Genomic DNA, 18,183 nt, shown 5'->3' with positions numbered 1-18,183 from the left:
GCAATGGAAAGCTGAGTAATAGAAAAGGTAAAGAGATGCATGGAACTAAGAGAAATGAAGGCAAAGCTCTGTAGGAGATTAGAGAAGAGTGGTCCTATAATTATTCCAAAAAGTAAAAAAGAATCCTGAGGAATCAGCAGAGTGTGGGAACAGCTTTTCAGTTCCAAAGCAAAAGTATCCCAAGAATCTGCAAAGTCACCTCAGACAGTGTCATGCTGGGTCAGCAGAGAGACATTTCTATGATAGCCCACTTAGTGACAGTGTCCTCATTAGTCTTTTTTCTCCTTGATATTTCTGCTTTGATTTCATTAGGGCAAGAAAAAAGAAAAACCAGGAGTCTATTTAGAACAGCAGAACTTGAGGTTATTTTCAAGTATTCTCTCTCTGTCTCTCTCTGTTTCTTTTTTCTTTTTTGCAGTGCTGGGGATGGAACCCAGGGCCTTGTCCATGTTAGGCAATTGCTCTACCACTGAATTGCATCCTCAGCCCCTATTACTGTCTTTCTTTTTAAACCTTTAAAACACAAAAGTAGATTTGCCTGTTTTACAAAGATTTTGCTCCATGTTTTGCCCAGATCATATATATGCTCATTAGCTGGTAAACCAAAATGGCTTTTTCTGCTATCAGGTCCCCTTCTCCCATGGTGGAAGTCCTATCTCATCTGTCTTAAATAAATCCTGCTCCTTTTTTACTTTAAGAGAGAGAGAGAGAGAGAGAGAGAGAGAGACAAAGCAAAACAAAACAACAAATCCACAGGAGTAGAGACTTGCATAGGGAGCCTCCCTATGCCCAGTTTCAATATCTATTGCCATTTCACTGGTTTTGTTTCACTTGCGTCTTCTCCCCCTCTTTGGGGGGCATTTTAAAATCAATTTCTAAATATTACAGACATAAACATCTGAGTGTTTTAAAAACAGAACTACCAAAATATTTTTATACCAACATGATTAACAAAATCTATTCAATATCATTTAGTTCCCAGTCCATATTCTATTTCCCTGCAATTATCTTTAAAAAAAAAAATTTCCTTTTAAAATTTAAGCTGCTTTTTCAGGATTCAGAAAAGACTCTCCCATTCCATTTATTAATGCTTCTAGTAAGTTTCTGAAATTCTGTGAAAGCTCTCATCATCTCCCCTAGGAGGGTTTTAAGATTTCCAAAAGCTAAGTATCCCAACAAGAGACACTCTACTGACCTTCGTGTCTAAGCCCCAAGACACCGAATCTTACATCCCCTGAAGGGAGCAGAATGTGATGGCCTGGTGAGCAGGGAGCCTGCTTCGAGGATTAATATAAAACACCTTTAGTCTCTTTGCAGATCCATTAGGGAACCAGTGGAGGGAAAGCAAAAGGAAAACCTAACTACTCAGAATTGCAGAAGGTTTTCAACTCCCCAATTTGGTTACCAACCCCAATACAGTCTAACCCAAATAGAGAAAGATCAGTAAAAGCCACTTTAGTTGTGTGTGCTGACCTCCAGCTTGAAGTTCGTGATCAATCTGCAGCTCTAGGTTATAGGAAGTGAAGTCCAAAAGCTGTCCAGGGACTGGGCTTCAGGAAGCAGGAGATATACTTCAGAAAGCATGGGAGGGAGAACCTAGGATTTTGACATTGGAACCCTCCGTAAGGAGACTGCCTGCCAGTTCACACATCTGGTAGATGCACAAGATGACATTGTCTAATGTCAGCAAGAGCTCTTTTTATGATAAGAGAACTGAAAGAATCTTACAGAGCAACAAGTGGGACATCTGTGGTGACAGCTGTCTTGGTACTCAGCAATATCTCCTGAGCAAGGGAAAGGTGGATTTGGGATTGGCTATTATTATTAGGCCAGCATAACACTGCCACATATGCTATACCAATAAATTACATGAATTAATAATGGTCACATAGCACATTATATAATAAAACCTTAATTGCTCATAGAATCTAGCTGCTGAAGGACAAAAAGAGGAGCATATAGAGAGATGGGACAACAGCAACCCAAACTCACGTAGAAGGAAGAAGTACTATCATTCTACAGGGTAGCAATGGGGGATGGGAGGACTACAGATCATAACCTGTTATATATTTTGTGAAGAACTGGAAGAGATTAACTCCGAGGCTCCAAACACAAAATAAAGCTTAGGAGATAGAAATGCTAATTACCCTGACTTGATCACTTCATATTGTAAAAAAATATATATATATTATCAAAATAATAACACTGTGCCCCATAAGTATGCAAAATTATTACATGTTAATAAAAATTTAAAAAGCATTTAAGGAGATAGAAATGTTAATTACTCTGAGTTGATCATTACACACTGCAGGCATTTATTGAATTGTTGCTTGGTACCCCATGCATTTGTACAACCAAATAATAACTTTAAAAATAATTAGAAATGATTAAAATTTTCAAAAAAGCACTGCTCAAATGTGTTCTTATTTAACTGGATATTACTATTACAAGGAAACCAGTATTAAAGTTTTCCCCAAGATGGCAATGGTAATGCTTCAATATACAGCCTAGAGAGTTAGTAGTGCAAGGAACTTGTAGAGGGAAACTAGACCATGGGTCCCCAGGGCACAGACATTCCGCATGGCTATAGGGTTTAGATCTCTTCCCCCAGTTTCCCAATCTCAGGGTTGGGCAGTGTGACTTTTACCTGCAGCCTCTGGTTTTGGGTAGGGATTTTCGTCCTCATTCTCATTGGGTGGAAGGTCATCCATGTTGATTTATGCAAATGAGGGAATAAGGAGGAAGAATTAAGTCAGATATATGCCACAGTTTGTGGGGCTCAAAACAGCCTTGATATTGCATTATATTCAGTGAATGATATCATATATATGTCCTTGTCACACCCCCTTAACATCAGCAGAAGGCTGGTTCAACCATCGTGCCTTCTCATCACCCCCTGTCCCCAGCACTCCGGCTCCACCCTCAAGGATTCTCTGTCTCTTCTGGGTGACTTCTTCTTTCTCCGTTTCTTGGGTGACTGTCCTTCCTTCCTTCCTCAGTGACAGTCTCCAAGCTCCTGGAAGGAGGCAGCTACTCACCCTGGTGATGGTGGGGGACTCTCCATCAGCAGTAATGGATTTTAGCTCCCTTTTCTCCTCCTTGGTCTCTTCCACCGCTGGCTTCTCTACCACCTCTTGTTTCTTCTCTGGCAGTCCTGGCCGGTCAGCAGGAGAAAAAAAAACAAAAATGGATGTTTACTGCAATGACTGGAGACAGCATAGACAGGAACTACCCTATGGTCAGTTAGGATCATTGGGTGCAGAGCCCCTGGATCTACATTCATTGGTCTTTTCCCAAGGTTTCCTGCAAGCATGGCTTAATCCCAAGTGCCACTAAGCTCGATCATGCCTGGTTCTGTCTGGCATTCTGGAGGCCTCTTATGGCTACTCAGCTGCTTCAGTGCCTAAATCAGAGAATTATTCTGGGTCTTGTTTAGGATTGGTTCTGGGGAAACTCTACTTGGTACCAGCAGAGGCATGGCCGAGGACAGTCCTATCTAGACAGCAATGGAATACAGTGTGGGGCCCTGTCTTGCCTCCCCAGCACTGCAAATGGTACAAAATAGTGAGGAAGCACTGCTCCTTAAGCTGGAGCTATTCCCCCTCTGAAGGCTGTCTTTCTCCCCTTCCACCCTATACTCCCATGGCTTCTGCTCTCAAAAGCAACGCCCCCAACTTCCTAGACAGGTGGGGAAAGGCAGCAGCTTTGCAGAGACTATCATTCATGATGGTCCTTGCTTCTGAGCAATGCACAGGCATTAGGGGAGGGAACTGACTTATTGCAGGAAGCCCTAGACCCTGTCCCTTCCAAGAGGATGGTTCCTAGTGATTGGTGCCATGCCCCTTTCTCACCAGTGGGATGGTATTCCTGAACTGGGTGAGCTTAGAGGGTTACCTGGCCAACCTCTTTCTTTCCTTCTCTTCTTCCTCTTCCTTTTGGGCAGAGGTGAGACTCTTGGCATCAGCCAGGTTGTCCACAGCAATGGCCAAGAATACGTTCAGTAGGATATCTGTTTGTGTCCATTCTTAAAGAAAATGACCTTGGCCTTGGGGTGTTTGATGGGCACAGGGAGCAGGGAGGGCGTACGGCATGCACGCCCATGTCTCTGCTGGAGAGTTCCCCAGCAGAGACTCATGTTGAGGGGTTCAGAGCCCAACATGTCTCTTTATCTCTTTCTTCCCCATGACCCTGCTCACTGGAGTTTTCTAGGTGGTTGAGATCAGGATAGCTTGCAGGCTGGAGCAGGGCTGGGAGTGAGGAACAGGTCCTTCCTTGCTCTTTAATTGCTGGGTTTCATTATTGGTTTCCCCACTGAGATGACTGGCTGTAATTGACATTATAAGCAGTATTGTCTCTAGCAGAATGCAGAATGCTCATAAGATCTGTTCATTATAACTGGGAGCTGAGGAGGTGGCCTGTATCTCTGCCAACTCTTAATGTGAGCTTGTACATACAAAGACCCTTGGAGGGTCTGGCTGGTGCTGGCCAAAAGCTTGGGAATTCCTAATTGAAGCAGTCATTTGTTTCTCCCCAGCCTGCCTCCCCACTTCTTATCAACAGAAACACTGTGGGTCAGAAAACTGCTAAGGAGGTATAGCTTAAAGGTCTTAAAGTTAATTAAGTCTGACCTTCACCCCCTAGTACTGAGAAACTCACACCAAGGAAACTGAAGCCCAGGAAGGTGAAGGGCTTGTTCAAAAAGGTTACTGAGGACCTCACCCTTGGGCCCTGGAACATGATAGGGGCTTTGCATGCATCATCCTGTTCAAATTCACAATCACCCCTTAAGTAGCAGTTACTGTTATTCTATTACAGGCTGAGTATCCCTTATTTGAAATGCTTGGGACCAGAAGTATTTTGGACCTTAAATTTTTAAATTTTTGTAATATTCACATATACATAATGAAATTTCTTGGTTATGGGACCCAAGTTGAAACACAAAATACATTTTTTATAAATGCCTAATGGCAATTCTATATAGTAACAATTTTGTACACAAGATTTATGATGTGGAGTATTCCATTTATGGTGACATGTTGGTCAGAACGTTTTGATTTTGGATTTTGGTCTCCACGGTGATCCACCTGTACTGCAGTTTTCAGATACTGAGGTAGTGCTAATTTGCTGGAGCCTTGAGCTGGTAAAATGGGAACCTTTATCTGTAGTTTTAGTGTCTGTGTTTTCTGCATTAGCTGAAGGTGGGGTTTGATGCCTGAGACTTAGGCCAAAGCTGTTTCTATTTACCACCCAGGCTCTGGACAAAACTCCCATGGGGTTACAACCAGGGGTAGAAAAGAAGGACCTGTGTTTGAGACCCTGGGACTTGCCCATGGTCAGGATCAGGAAGGATCCACTGGGTCTGCCTGTGACTAAAGTCCTGGAGAACAAGTTCAGAGACAGGAGTGCTGACCAAAAAGCAGAGAGGAGAGATGAAATTCATTTCAAGGATGATGGCTCAGTCCTCCTTCTCTGAGCAGGTGTGACAGCCCCAGGACTGCCAGAGCCCCCATCCCCAGGGGCTTTGTATCCTGTCTGTGAGAGTGGCTGCACACATCACTGGGCCAGGGGGCACCATTCACCTAGCTTAGGATCAGAACATGCCTCCCAGAGCTGGGTGAGGAACATCAAGTTCAGAAACATCAGTGTACACCCTCCCCTATGCCAAAGCTGTGGGCTTCCATCCAGACCCTTCCCCACAATAAAGTGATTCTAGGCTGGGCCATGTTTTCTTCCCAGGGCAGCCTACACCAGCTCGCCTGGGGCCCTGTGGCTGGCAATCAGTGTTCAGCCCAAGCCAGGGCCTGCAGATGACACCGGTGTGGCATCATGCTGCACGCTGAGTGTGGGTAGCAGGGGTGGGGGCAGCAACAACGGATACAATTTCCACAGATGAAGAGGATGATGAAGTAAATACAGACTAACATCCCTGGAAAAGAGGGGCCGCCATAAGCCATGATCCCATCATACATCACCGAATTCCAGTCCTCCCCGGTCAGGATCTGAATGACACATTCCCACCAATAAGGGACACAGTGTTAGACCAACAGCAAACCCCAAAACTCCCCTGCCCTGCCCCACTATGTGAACACAAATCTCTTTTCCATTTGTATCCCTCCTTCAAGCCCCCAATTCTCCTCCCCAGTGTTTCTACACTATTGACCTGAGCAAGTTTGACTCTATCCTTAGACAAGATGCCTGGCCACTGGCAAATATTACTTGAGAAGTGCTGAAAAGGCCCCTACTGTCTATGTCCAGTGCACGAGATGATCACCATTAGCTCCTCCTTGGGGGAAGGGGTCAGGGTCCCTTTACTGTGTCTATGGAGATGATGATGTGCTACAGTCATTTGTCCCAAACATCAGTCATTGGGCATCATCCTTATATTCTGGCAACATACACATATTATTTATTTTTTCTCTAGGAGTCAAACTACTTTTAAACTTAAATAAGTGCTACTTTAGCCTTGATTTAAGCTGAAATATCTATGAAATCCCAAATCTCTGAACTACTTAGGTCATTTCCAGGGGCAAGCATGGTGGAAAGGAAAAACACAACTCCATCACCCTCCATTCCCCAAAATGAGAAGATCATTTTTCTTTTTACGGTTTGGGGCTTTCATGTAGATTTTATTTGACAGCTCCACATGGAGCTGTGTCTTTCCCCTAGGGAAGCATTTTTAAACCACTTAACTAGATTTCTTCCCCACAATGGTTTCCCCACCAGAAGAATTCCAAGGGAGTTGGATGGAGGAGAAACTACAGAAAGAATTGGAGACACCAGGGTCATGGACCTCCCATGGCTGAGCTAGGCTGGCCTTGTTCCCAGTGAAAGGGAGACACTTTCCACCACCCTTTCCGAGTCTCCTTCCTCCCCAACTCCCAAATCCTTCACCACAGAACCACCCTCAGAATCCCATAAAAGAGTCCATACCTGAAATACAGTGAGGAGGGACTGGGAGAAGTTATCAAATGTGCTCCCCCGAGTCTGCATCTCATCAAAGTTGAACTTTGCTTCAAAGAGCTGCATCCCCAGGAGGGAGAAGATGATGATAAAGAGGAAGAGAAGCAGAAGCAGGGAGGCAATGGACCACACAGAGTTCAGTAAGGATGCCACCAGGTTGCTTAAGGAGTTCCAGTACCTGAGGACCAGATGAGGGAGGTCAGCCTGCTTCCCTCTGCCTTCTTTCCCATCAATCCTCATCCATGTGCCCACTTAAAGTTATAAGATGAATCTCACTACCTGCTCTTTTTCCCTTTCCTGGGGTAGGGGTGGTGGTGGTGGTGTGAACTGAACTCACAATTAGAGTGCAGAGCTAGTAAGTTCAGGTTCCAACATCAGTAATGTGTAATGATGAAGAGATGGGGTGCTGGAGTCAGAAGCCTGAGTTCCTATCCAGCTGGGTCAGCTGCTGGCTGCAAGTACCTTTGGACAAGCCACTTAGTTTCTCTATTTTCTGCCTCCCCATCTGAAAAAAAAATGGAGATAATAGTAGCATGTACTTCATTACATAACTGGGGAGTTTGCATGAGATAATCCCCTCATCCCCAAAGGTCCACAGTACAGTGCCTGGCCCACAGTTGATAAAAGTTAGTAATTATTGTTATTATCACTGTTCATGGTTAGTTTTTAAATAGAAGAAAAAAAAAACAGAAAAAAAATTCTTTTTTTCTCCCAACAATATCAATCTGAGTCAACTGCCTTACAGAGGTATGAATTAGACCACCTCTGGATAAGAGAGGTTGCAAGGTTAGTGCAGTTTCCCAGACTAACCCTGTACTAAGGATTACTATTTATAAAGCCATGCCTTTGGAAATTCTGATTCAGTAGCTGTAGTTAGGGTCTCAGATATCTGTATTTTTAACAAGCATCCCACAAGACATTGATAAGCAGATAAGTTTGGGGAGCACTTATCACAACAGTCCCATCATACACATTGGGGACAGTTCACAGCAAGTATTCTCTGTGAGCAGGGTTGGGGAGGTCTTCCTTGAGCAGAGGTGGGTGTTGGGTGGGATACCTGGAAAAGAAGCCCCACTCCTCATGGTCATGAGCCCCTCCGTGGTTTGTAAACAGGCCCTGCATGGCCCAGAGAACCCTGTTCTCTTGGAAAAGTGTGAGGATGGAATCTACCAATGGCTCCTGGATGTGACTTGGGCACTTTGCAATGGTTAGTTCAGGATCAGGAAATTCACATTAGCAATAGGGACACAGCTCCACATGGGGCTGTGCCTTTCCCCAGAAGCTCTGCCTCTGGCCTGCCTGCCTTCCAGAGCAGTATTCTGATGTCCTCTAAAGAGAGCCCCAGCTTATCACCAACCTCTTCAGGAAACTACTTCAGTGCATGACATGTCAACCACCTCATGGCTACCCCACAGCTGCACCCAGCCCATGAACTACTCTCCAGAGAATGGTTCCATGTTATGTGACAGAAGTAGATGGCTGTAGGAGCTTCAGGCCAGTCAATGTACAGAGAAGCAAAGTTCTTCGAGTCTGGCAAAGTCCTCAAGACAATAGGCCTGCTGTTTGAATGGTTTAGAAATACTCTGCAACTCTGTCCTTGAGGCCTGCAGACATTATCTTATTATAAAAACATTTGGTACTAATGGACTCTGAGAAGCAAGCAAGTCATATGTTCTGCACATGTGCAAATTTAACTGCACAATGTAACCTAAAGTAACTTGACATTACCCTGGAATAGATAATAAAACTGGATTGGCTTTCCCACAGAAGGTACTTCTTGCTGTTCACCATCCTGTGTGCTTGCCGTTCTATTGCTCTCCCCTTAACCTTTATAGCTGGACCCCAGTTAACCTTAGAGATGGGCCAACAATTTGGATGTAAACATGAACTTCGTCCCAACCTGTGTCTTCAATGCTTCTCTCTGGCCATTTTGACAATATTAATTCTGCCTATCCAAGAACATGGGAGATCTTTCCATCTTCTAAGGTTTTCTTTAATTTCTTTCTTTAGTGTTCGGTAGTTCTCATTGTAGAGGTCTTTCACCTCTTTTGTGAGATTGATTCCCAAGTATTTTATTTTTTTTGATGCTATTGTGAATGGGATAGTTTTCCTAATTTCTCTTTCTGAGAATTCATCACTTATGTATAAAAATGCATTGGATTTATAAGCATGGATCTTGTAACCTGCTACTTTACTGAATTCACTTATGAGTTCTAAAAGTTTTCTGGTGGAATTTCCAGGTTCCTCTAAGTATATAACCATGTCATCAGCGAACAGGGATAGTTTGAGTTCCTCTTTTCCAATTTGTATCCCTTTAATTTCTTTGGTTTGTCTAATTGCTCTGGCTAGAGTCTCAAGAACGATGTTGAATAGAAGTGGTGAAGGAGGGCATCCCTCCCTGTTCCAGTTTTTAGGGGGAATGCTTTCAGTTTTTCACCATTTAGAATGATATTGGCCATGGGCTTAGCATAGATGGCCTTTACAATGTTAAGTAATGTTCCCACTACCCCAATTTTTTCTAGTGTTTTGAGCATGAAGGGGTGTTTTATTTTGTCAAAGGCTTTTTTTGCATCAATTGAAATAATCATATGATTCTTATCCTTAAGTCTATTGATGTGATGGATTAGGTTTCTTCATTTATGGATGTTAAACCATCCTTGCATTCCAGGAATGAACCCCACTTGATCGTGGTGCATGATTTTCTTAATATGCTTTTGGATATGGTTTGCCAATATTTTGTTAAGGGTCTTTGCATCTATATTCATCAAGGATATTGGTCTAAAAGTTTCTGTCCTTGATGTGTCTTTTCCTGGTTTGGGTATGAGGGTCATATTAGCTTCATAGAATGAGTTTGGTAGGGTACCCTCCTTTTCTATTTCCTGGAATACTTTGAGAAATATTGGAATGAGATCTTCTTTGAAGGTCTTGTAGAACTCGGCTAAGAATTCGTCTGGTCCTGGGCTTTCCTTGGATGGTAGGTTTTTGATGGCTTCTTCTATTTCATTGCTTAATATTGATCTGTTTATATTGTGTATGTCCTCCTGGTTCAGTTTGGGTGGAGCCTATGTCTATAGAAATTTGTCAATGTCTTTGGTAGTTTCTATTTTGTTGGAATACAGATTTTCAAAGTAGCTTCTGATTATGTTCTGTATCTCAGTGTTGTGTGTCATGATATTTCCTTTTTCATCACAAATTTTAGTAGTTTGAGTTTTCTCTTTTCTTTGTTAGTGTGGCTAAGGGTTTGTCTATTTTGTTGACTTTCTCAAAGAACCAACTTTTTGTTTTGTGAATTTTTTGAATTGTTCCTTTTGTTTCAATTTCGTTGATTTCAGCTCTGATTTTAATTATTTCCTGTCTTCTACTACTATTGCTGTTATTCTGTTCTTCTTTTCTAGGGCTCTGAGCTGTAATGTTAGGTCATTTAGTTGTTGACTTCTCATTCTTTTCTGGAATGCGCTCCATGCAATGAATTTTCCTCTTAGTACCGCTTTCATAGTGTCCCAGAGATTTTGATATGTTTTGTCGTTGTTCTCATTGACCTCTAAGAAGTTTTTTTATCTCCTCCCTGATGTTTTCTGTTATCCATGTTCCATTCAGTAGCATATTATTTAGTCTCCAGGTTTTGGAGTAATTTCTGTTTTTTATTTTGTCATTGATTTCTACCATCAGTCCATTATGATCTGATAGAACACAAGGCAGTATCTCTGTTTTTTTTTTTTGCATTTCCTAAGGGCTGCTTTGTGGCATAACACATGGTCTATTTTTGAGAAAGTTCCATGTGCTGCTGAGAAGAAAGTGAGTCCATTCATTGATGGATAGAATATTGTATATATGTCTATTAAGACTAGGTCATTGATTGTGTTATTGAGTTCTATGGATTCTTTGATTGGTTTTTGTTTGGAAGATCTATCTAGTGGTGACAGCGGTGCGTTAAAATCACCCAGAATTATTGTGTTGTGGCCTATTTGATTCCTGAAATTGAGAAGGATTTGTTTGATGTACAGGGATGCACCATTGTTTGGGGCATAAATATTTACTATCGTTATGTCTTCCTGATTTATGGTTCCCTTAAGCAGTATGAAATGTCCTTCTTTATCCCTTCTGACTAACTTTGGCTTGAAGTCCACTTTATCTGATATAAGGATGGAAACCCCCGCTTTTTTACTGAGTCCATGTGCTTGGTAGGTTTAACCCATCCTTTCACCTTTAGTCTGTGGATGTCTTTTTCTATGAGATGAGTCTCTTGCAGGCAGCATATTTTTGGGTCTTTCTTTTTAATCCATTGTGCCAGTCTATGTCTTTTGATTGATGAGTTTAGGCCATTAAGGTTCAGGGTTATTATTGAGATATGATTTGTATTCCCAGTCATTTGGCTTATTTTTGGTGTTTAAGTTGACTTGGTTTCTCCTTTGAGTGGTTTTTTCTAAGGTAGTTCCTCCCTTTGCTGAACTACATTGTTGTTTTTCATTTCCTCCTCATGGAATATTTTGTTGAGGACATTCTGTAGTGCAGGCCTTCTATTTGTAAATTCTTTTAACTTTTGTTTCTCATGGAAGGATTTTATTTCATCTTCAAATCTGAAGGTTAGTTTTGCTGGGTATAGGATTCTTGGTTGGCAATCGTGTTCTTTCAGAGCTTGAAATATGTTGGTTCAGGCCCTTCTAGCTTTTAGAGTCTGGGTTGAGAAGTCTGCTGCTATCTGTATTGGTCTCCTCCTATATGTAATCTGATGCTTTTCTCTCGCAGCCTTCAAAATCCTATCTTTATTTTGAATGTTATGCATTTTCATTATAATGTGCCTTGGTGTGAATCTGTTGTGATTTTGTACATTTCGTGTTCTGTAAGCCTCTTATATTTTATTTTCCATTTCATTCTTCAGGTTTGGGAAATTTTCTGATATTATTTCATTGAATAGGTTGTTCATTCCTTTGGTTTGTATCTCTATGCCTTCCTCAATCTCAATAATTCTTAAATTTGTTCTTTTCATGATGTCCCATAGTTCTTGGAGATTCTGTTCATGATTTCTTACCATCTTCTCTGTTTGGGCAACTTTATTTTCAAGAGTAAATATTTTGTCTTTATTGTCTGAGGTTCTGTCTTCCATGTGGTCTAGTCTTTTGGTGATGCTTTCCATTGAATTTTTTATTTGGTTTATTGTTTCCTACATTTCATGGTTTTCCATTTGGTTTTTGTTGAGAATCTCTATCTCTTTGTTGAAATGATATTTTGCTTCCTGTAGGTGCTCATTCAGCTTATTGGTATTATCATTCAAGCCTGCATTTGTTCTCTAATCTCATCCTTTGCTTCACGAATCATCTTAATCATGTATAATCTGAAGTCCTTTTCTGACATTTCTTCTAACATACTGCCATTGGATTCTATTAATATAGAATCTAGATTTGTTTGGATCATTTTCTTCCCTTGTTGTTTCATGTTGTTCATGTATCTTCCCCTCTAGCAGTGCAGATCTCGGGTATTGCAGATTTCCCCCTATAGGCTTATTGTGGCCCTATAGGTTTCCAAAACCCTTTCTTTAAGGGGAGATCAATATTAGCAGTGCCAAATTCAGACACTATGCAATCCTAGACCAAATAGCCCCTATGAGGAGAATAACAAAATTATCATAATAAACAGAATGAGTTCAATTATTATCTCAGTAAAACAAAGAGATTTGCAATAAGGTTTGCAGTTTCCAATGGAGGACAAAGAGGATGCAGAGGGATGTAGAATGTGGCCGTTAATGGGATAAGAAAAGAATATACAGAAGTTCTATATAATAGAAAGGGTGAGAGTGTAATCAAAAGAACTTGGATATTAGCATGCAAAAAAGGGAGAAAGAGACTCTGAGGGAACAGGTAAACAAAAGGAAAAGAGAGCAAGAAAATTAAAGAAATAAAAACTTAAATTTTTTCAATAAGGAGAAAAAAGAAAATCTACAGTATAACAGTCATCTAGTAATGAAACCTCCCAGTGTTCAGTAGCCTGATGCATGAGAGGTACCTGACAATGTGCTTCAAGCCTCCAGCAGGTGTCTCAGGATGGGATTTGCCCCACCTAAAGATCAGAGCTACGGCTTCCATGATTATCCAACATGGCTGCTCTTGCTTTCAAATGTGTTGGCAAATGGGGAGCTGCAGCTCTGGGTGTGGACTTGTTCAGCTGGATGTCCTGGAGGCAGGGTGCGCTTGTTCAGGCAGGGGTCTTGGAGGTATGGTGTGTTTGGTGTGCTTGTGGGATCCTGGAGGCTGGGTGCAATCAGTTGGTCTGGGGTCCTGGTGATAGGGCACAGTCACTTTGTCTGGGGGTCCTGGCAGCAGGGAGCAGTCAGTTGATGTGAGGGTCCCAGAGGCAGGGAGTGATTGGTCGGGCTGAGCGATCCTGGAGATGGGGTTCAGTCAGTCTGGCCAGGGGTCTTATGGGGCTTGGCTGTTGTCTCAAAATGGCAGCAGCCAGGTGTAATCCAACCTGCAGGTACTGTGACAGTGAACTTCCAGGCAACAGAGGCAGCTGGTGCTCCACTGGCGTTCGGCAATCAGTTTGCTGACTGTTGTCGGATGGTCGAGAGGTGAACCTCATTTGTTGGGTAATGGATAGGTGTAAGGCAGGAGATGGACAGGCGAGAGGCAGACAAATGGCGGATGATAGATGCCTGACAGTGAGCAATCTGCACTCAAAAAAGGCGTTGATGTGCTGGCAGACTGCAGGTCATCACAGCAGACAAATGGGGCAAATACCAGGGGACGATAAGCAGCAAAATCTGCCTCACCAAGAAACAGATATCCTCTGCTTGAAACTGGAGTTACGTAGTGACAAGGAATGCAGCCTCCCTCTAATCCACCATCTTGGATCTCCCCTCCTATTTGTTTAGCTTCCCTAAACCCATGAATAGGGAGCTCCATCCCAAGATTGTTCCCTCTCAAGACCATGTATCAAATTAATATGGATCAGTTTTCCTATAGAAAACAGGATGGCCATGGTGTTGAGATCCTTGGATAATATCCCTGGAAGAGCACTGTGAACACATGCTCTTGGAGAAGAACTTGCATTCTGGTGAGCATGTGCTATCTCTGATTAGGAGATGACTATAGCCAGGTACACAGGCACCAGCATGCCCACCACATGAAGGACACCTGGGCTCAAAAGATACTGCACTTTGGACCAGTAATGTGGGAAGACAAGGTTAAGACAAATGGAAATCATGGTTGTTCATACTGTTTGGTCTTCAATGGAGAGTTGCTTCCTTTCAATCATGTGTCCGGAGCCGGCAGGTCACGTGCCCTGCCTTGCCTCAAAGTCACGCCCCCTGCTTGCCTCATGGTCATGCCCCCTGCCTCACCTCATGTTGAGCTAAGATGGCGCCTGCCAGATGCTGGTGGGGCGTGCCTCTACCTGTACACACAACTGTCAGACTATACCAGGTGCATCAGACTAGATTGCATGGTGCTTCACGACTGGCCAACTACACTTCCTTATTCGAGTTCTGGCGCGAGGACTAGTCTTGCCTTCACGCGCTTTCCCCTGATTGGTTTTTGTACTTTATATTAATTGTGTTTATTCCCCTAATAAACGAGACTTGATCAGGCTTTTGTCTTGTCTCCATTTCCCATGTCTCTTGTCTCTCCCAATCCCTGCTCCCCCCTCCAGGTTCCTGTTGAAGTCCTGTGGGTCGGGACAATTGGTGCCCAACGGTTGGATACGGGGGAATTTGCGAGGGAAGAGGCGTGTAATTGTTCGGCAGAAGAAGAAAAAAAAAGTGAAAGTCAGTTCGACAAAGATCGCTGTGGGAGCCTGCCGCGCTGTTCTTAAAGGTACAGTAGCGCCTAAGTATGGGACAAGAATTAAGTAAGCATAAAGTTTTTGTTAAGCAATTAAAAGAAGCTTTAAAGACACGGGGAGTAAAGGTTAAGAGTAATGATCTTTTTAAGTTTTTTGACCTTATTAAGGACACCTGTCTGTGGTTCTCACAAGAAGGAAGCATTAATATAAGAAGTTGGAATAGGGTGGGAGATGCTTTGGGAGATTTTCACAGAATGTTTGGCCCAGATAAAGTTCTTATTACAGCTTTTGCTTACTGGAGTCTCATAAAGGAACTTTTAGAACATACAACAAATGATTCTGATATAGCAGCAGCAGTTACTCAGACAGAGGCCATTTAAAAAGCAGCATCAAAACAGGAGAGCCCTCCGAGGATAAGGGAGAGGGAGATCTTAGTTCCCTTGAGAGTGAAGATGAGGAAGTTACAAGTCCTTTTCCAGATGCAGGCAGCACAGGTGTTAAAAAGAAAACTCAACATCAGAACGAAGCTCCACCTAAGATTTATCCTTCATTGACTTGTTTTAAAGACCCTTCAAACGAGAATAAAATAGATGATGAGGAAGTTGATTTGAATCTCATAAATGAGGAAGCCTCAAAAAATCATAATCCCGACTGCCCGCTTAAACAAGGACAGTCCGTTTTCTCATATCCACATCCCTATCGCACACCCTCTGCTCCTATGGCAATGGCGGTGATAGATCCAAAGGAAGACCTTAAAGAAAAATTAAACATTTGGAGGAACAAATAAATCTAGAGGAACAATACCAAGCTCTGATTACCAGGTTACAAAAATTAAAGACAGGCAATGAGGCAGTGCCTAGTCCTGATGGATTTAAAAGGGATATTCGCCCTCAAATTCTATCTGGACAACAGTGTCCAAGAGGAGGAGTTCCCTTAATCAACAGAGATTTAAGGCCCCCTCCGCTAAGTGCTTTCCCTGTTACTGAGACAAGGGATAACCAGGGACAACCCTGGAGGCACCACACTGGCTTTGATTTTACTATCATAAAAGAATTAAAAACTGCTGTTTCTCAGTACAGAGCTACAGTGCCATACACCCTTGCTATTTTAGACTCCATAGCAGAAAATTGGTTAACACCACAGGATTGGAATACTTTAGTTACAGCCACCCTGACTAGAGGTGACTTCTTGCTTTGGAAGTCTGAATATTTTGAAAATTGCAAAGAGATAGCTAAAAGAAATCAACAAGCAGGAAATGGGTGGACTTTTGATATGCTCACTGGAGTAGGTGATTATGAAACCACAGACAATCAGATGTAGTATGACCCTGGAGCGTATGCTCAGATACAGGCGGCAGCCACTAAGGCCTGGAGAACATTGCCTGTTAAGGGAGACATCAGCATGTCTCTTACAGGAGTCAAACAAGGCCCCAATGAGCCCTTTGCTGACTTTGTTCACAGACTTATAACAATGGCTGGTCATATTTTTGGCAGTTCTGATGCAGGTCTTGACTATGTCAAGCAACTTGCTTATGAAAATGCCAATCCCGCATGCCAAGCCGCTATAAGACCATACAGAAAGAAGACAGATTTAACAGGATATATTCGTCTGTGCTCAGATATAGGACCTTCTTATCAACAGGGTTTAGCAATGGCAGCTGCTTTTAGTGGACAGACAGTGAGGGACTTTCTTAATAATAAAGACAAAAACAAAAGGGCCTGTTTTAAATGTGGCAAGGGCAAACACTTTGCCAAAGACTGCAGATAAAATTTACAAAAAAAACTCTTGAGGCCAAAATACCTGGACTCTGCCCTAGGTGCAGGAGAGGAAAACATTGGACTAATGAATGCAAGTCCAAAAGAGACAATCAGGGAAATCCCCTTCTGTCACATCAGGGAAACGGGAGGAGGGGCCCACCTCAGGCCCCGAAACAAGCATATGGGGCAATCAGTTTCATTCCAGCCAACAGCAGCAACAACAATCCATTTCAGACCTCAGTAGAGCAACCCCAGGGAGCGCAGGATTGGACCTCAGTTCCACCTCCCGTGTCGTATTAACTCCTGACATGGGCCCTCAAGCCGTGAATACTGGAATTTTTGGCCCATTGCCCTCAGGTTATTTTGGCTTAATTTTAGGAAGTAGTAGTTCTACCATGAAAGGTTTACAAGTACTCCCAGGAGTTGTAGATCAAGATTTCTTGGGAGAAATTAAGATCATGGCTAAAACAGATAACAAAATTATTACTGTTACTCAGGGAGAAAGAATAGCACAGCTGATACTGTTACCATTAGTTCCAACCAAACACCCAGTTCAAAATCCTAGGAGAGGAAATGGAGGTTTTGGATCCTCTAATGTATATTGGGTACAACACATAACTGATCAAAAACCTTCTTTGACCTTATGGCTAGATGGCAAATCCTTTACAGGTCTAATAGATACAGGAGCAGATGTGACCATAATTAAACAAGAGGATTGGCCTTCTTCTTGGCCTACCACAGAAACTATGACTAATCTTAGGGGTATTGGTCAAAGTACAAATCCAAAGCAGAGTTCTAAATACCTCACTTCGAGAGACAAAGAAAACAACACAGGTCTCATTAAGCCTTATATCATACCTCATTTGCCTGTTAATTTGTGGGGAAGAGACCTATTATCTCAGATGAAAGTAAAATGCTAACTCAGGGATATACACCAGGAAAAGGGCTAGGAAAGGCTGAAAATGGTATTTTACATCCCATTCCCAATGTAGGACAGATAGACAGAAAAGGCTTGGGAAATTTTTTATTTTGGCCATTGACATGCCTGCACCCCAACTGTGTGCAGATCCAATAATTTGGAAATCAGATGAACCAGTTTGGGTTGATCAATGGCCGCTAACTTCTGAAAAACTTGAAGCTGCTCGAATGTTAGTGCAGGAACACCTAACAGTCGGACATATCATAGAGAGTAATTCTCCTTGGAATACTCCTATATTTGTAATTAAGAAAAAATCTGGTAAATGGAGATTACTACAGGACTTAAGGGCTGTCAATGTCACTATGGTGCTCATGGGAGCCCTACAACCAGGGCTTCCATCTCCTGTAGCCATACCTCAAGGATATTTTAAGGTAATTATTGACCTCAAAGACTGTTTTTTACTATCCCTCTACATGTAAATGATCAAAAAAGATTTGCTTTTAGTCTACCATCAATAAATTTTAGAGAACCTATGAAAAGATATCAGTGGAAAGTATTGCCACAAGGAATGGCTAATAGTCCAACCTTATGCCAAAAATTTGTTGCTCGTGCCTTACAGCCTATTAGAGATTCTTGGAAACAAATGTATATTATTCATTATATGGATGATATACTCATAGCAGGACAATCAGGAGAACAAGTATTACTATGTCTCACACAGCTTAAACAGCAGCTGAGTGCAGTAGGATTACAAATTGCTCCAGAAAAAGT

General features: G+C 42.3%; 1 pseudogene across 1 annotated transcript in view; it reads right to left on the bottom strand.

Annotated features, from left to right (window-relative positions):
- Positions 1–18,183, bottom strand: part of LOC306662202 (voltage-dependent L-type calcium channel subunit alpha-1C-like) — a 143,267-nt pseudogene that overhangs the window by 90,468 nt on the left and 34,616 nt on the right. The window contains exons 6-10 of the transcript XR_013766653.1: positions 6,931–7,138; positions 5,879–5,999; positions 3,895–4,009; positions 3,039–3,154; positions 2,648–2,717 (exon numbers count right to left, since the gene is read on the bottom strand). The product of XR_013766653.1 is annotated as a voltage-dependent L-type calcium channel subunit alpha-1C-like (transcript). The remainder of the gene's footprint in view (positions 1–2,647; positions 2,718–3,038; positions 3,155–3,894; positions 4,010–5,878; positions 6,000–6,930; positions 7,139–18,183) is intronic.

The sequence above is a fragment of the Sciurus vulgaris genome, assembly GCF_902686455.1.
Source record: "Sciurus vulgaris genome assembly, chromosome: 5".
Lineage (NCBI taxonomy): Eukaryota > Metazoa > Chordata > Mammalia > Rodentia > Sciuridae > Sciurus > Sciurus vulgaris.
Note: the sequence above shows the minus strand (reverse complement) of the source record. Positions and strands in the feature narration are given on the sequence as shown.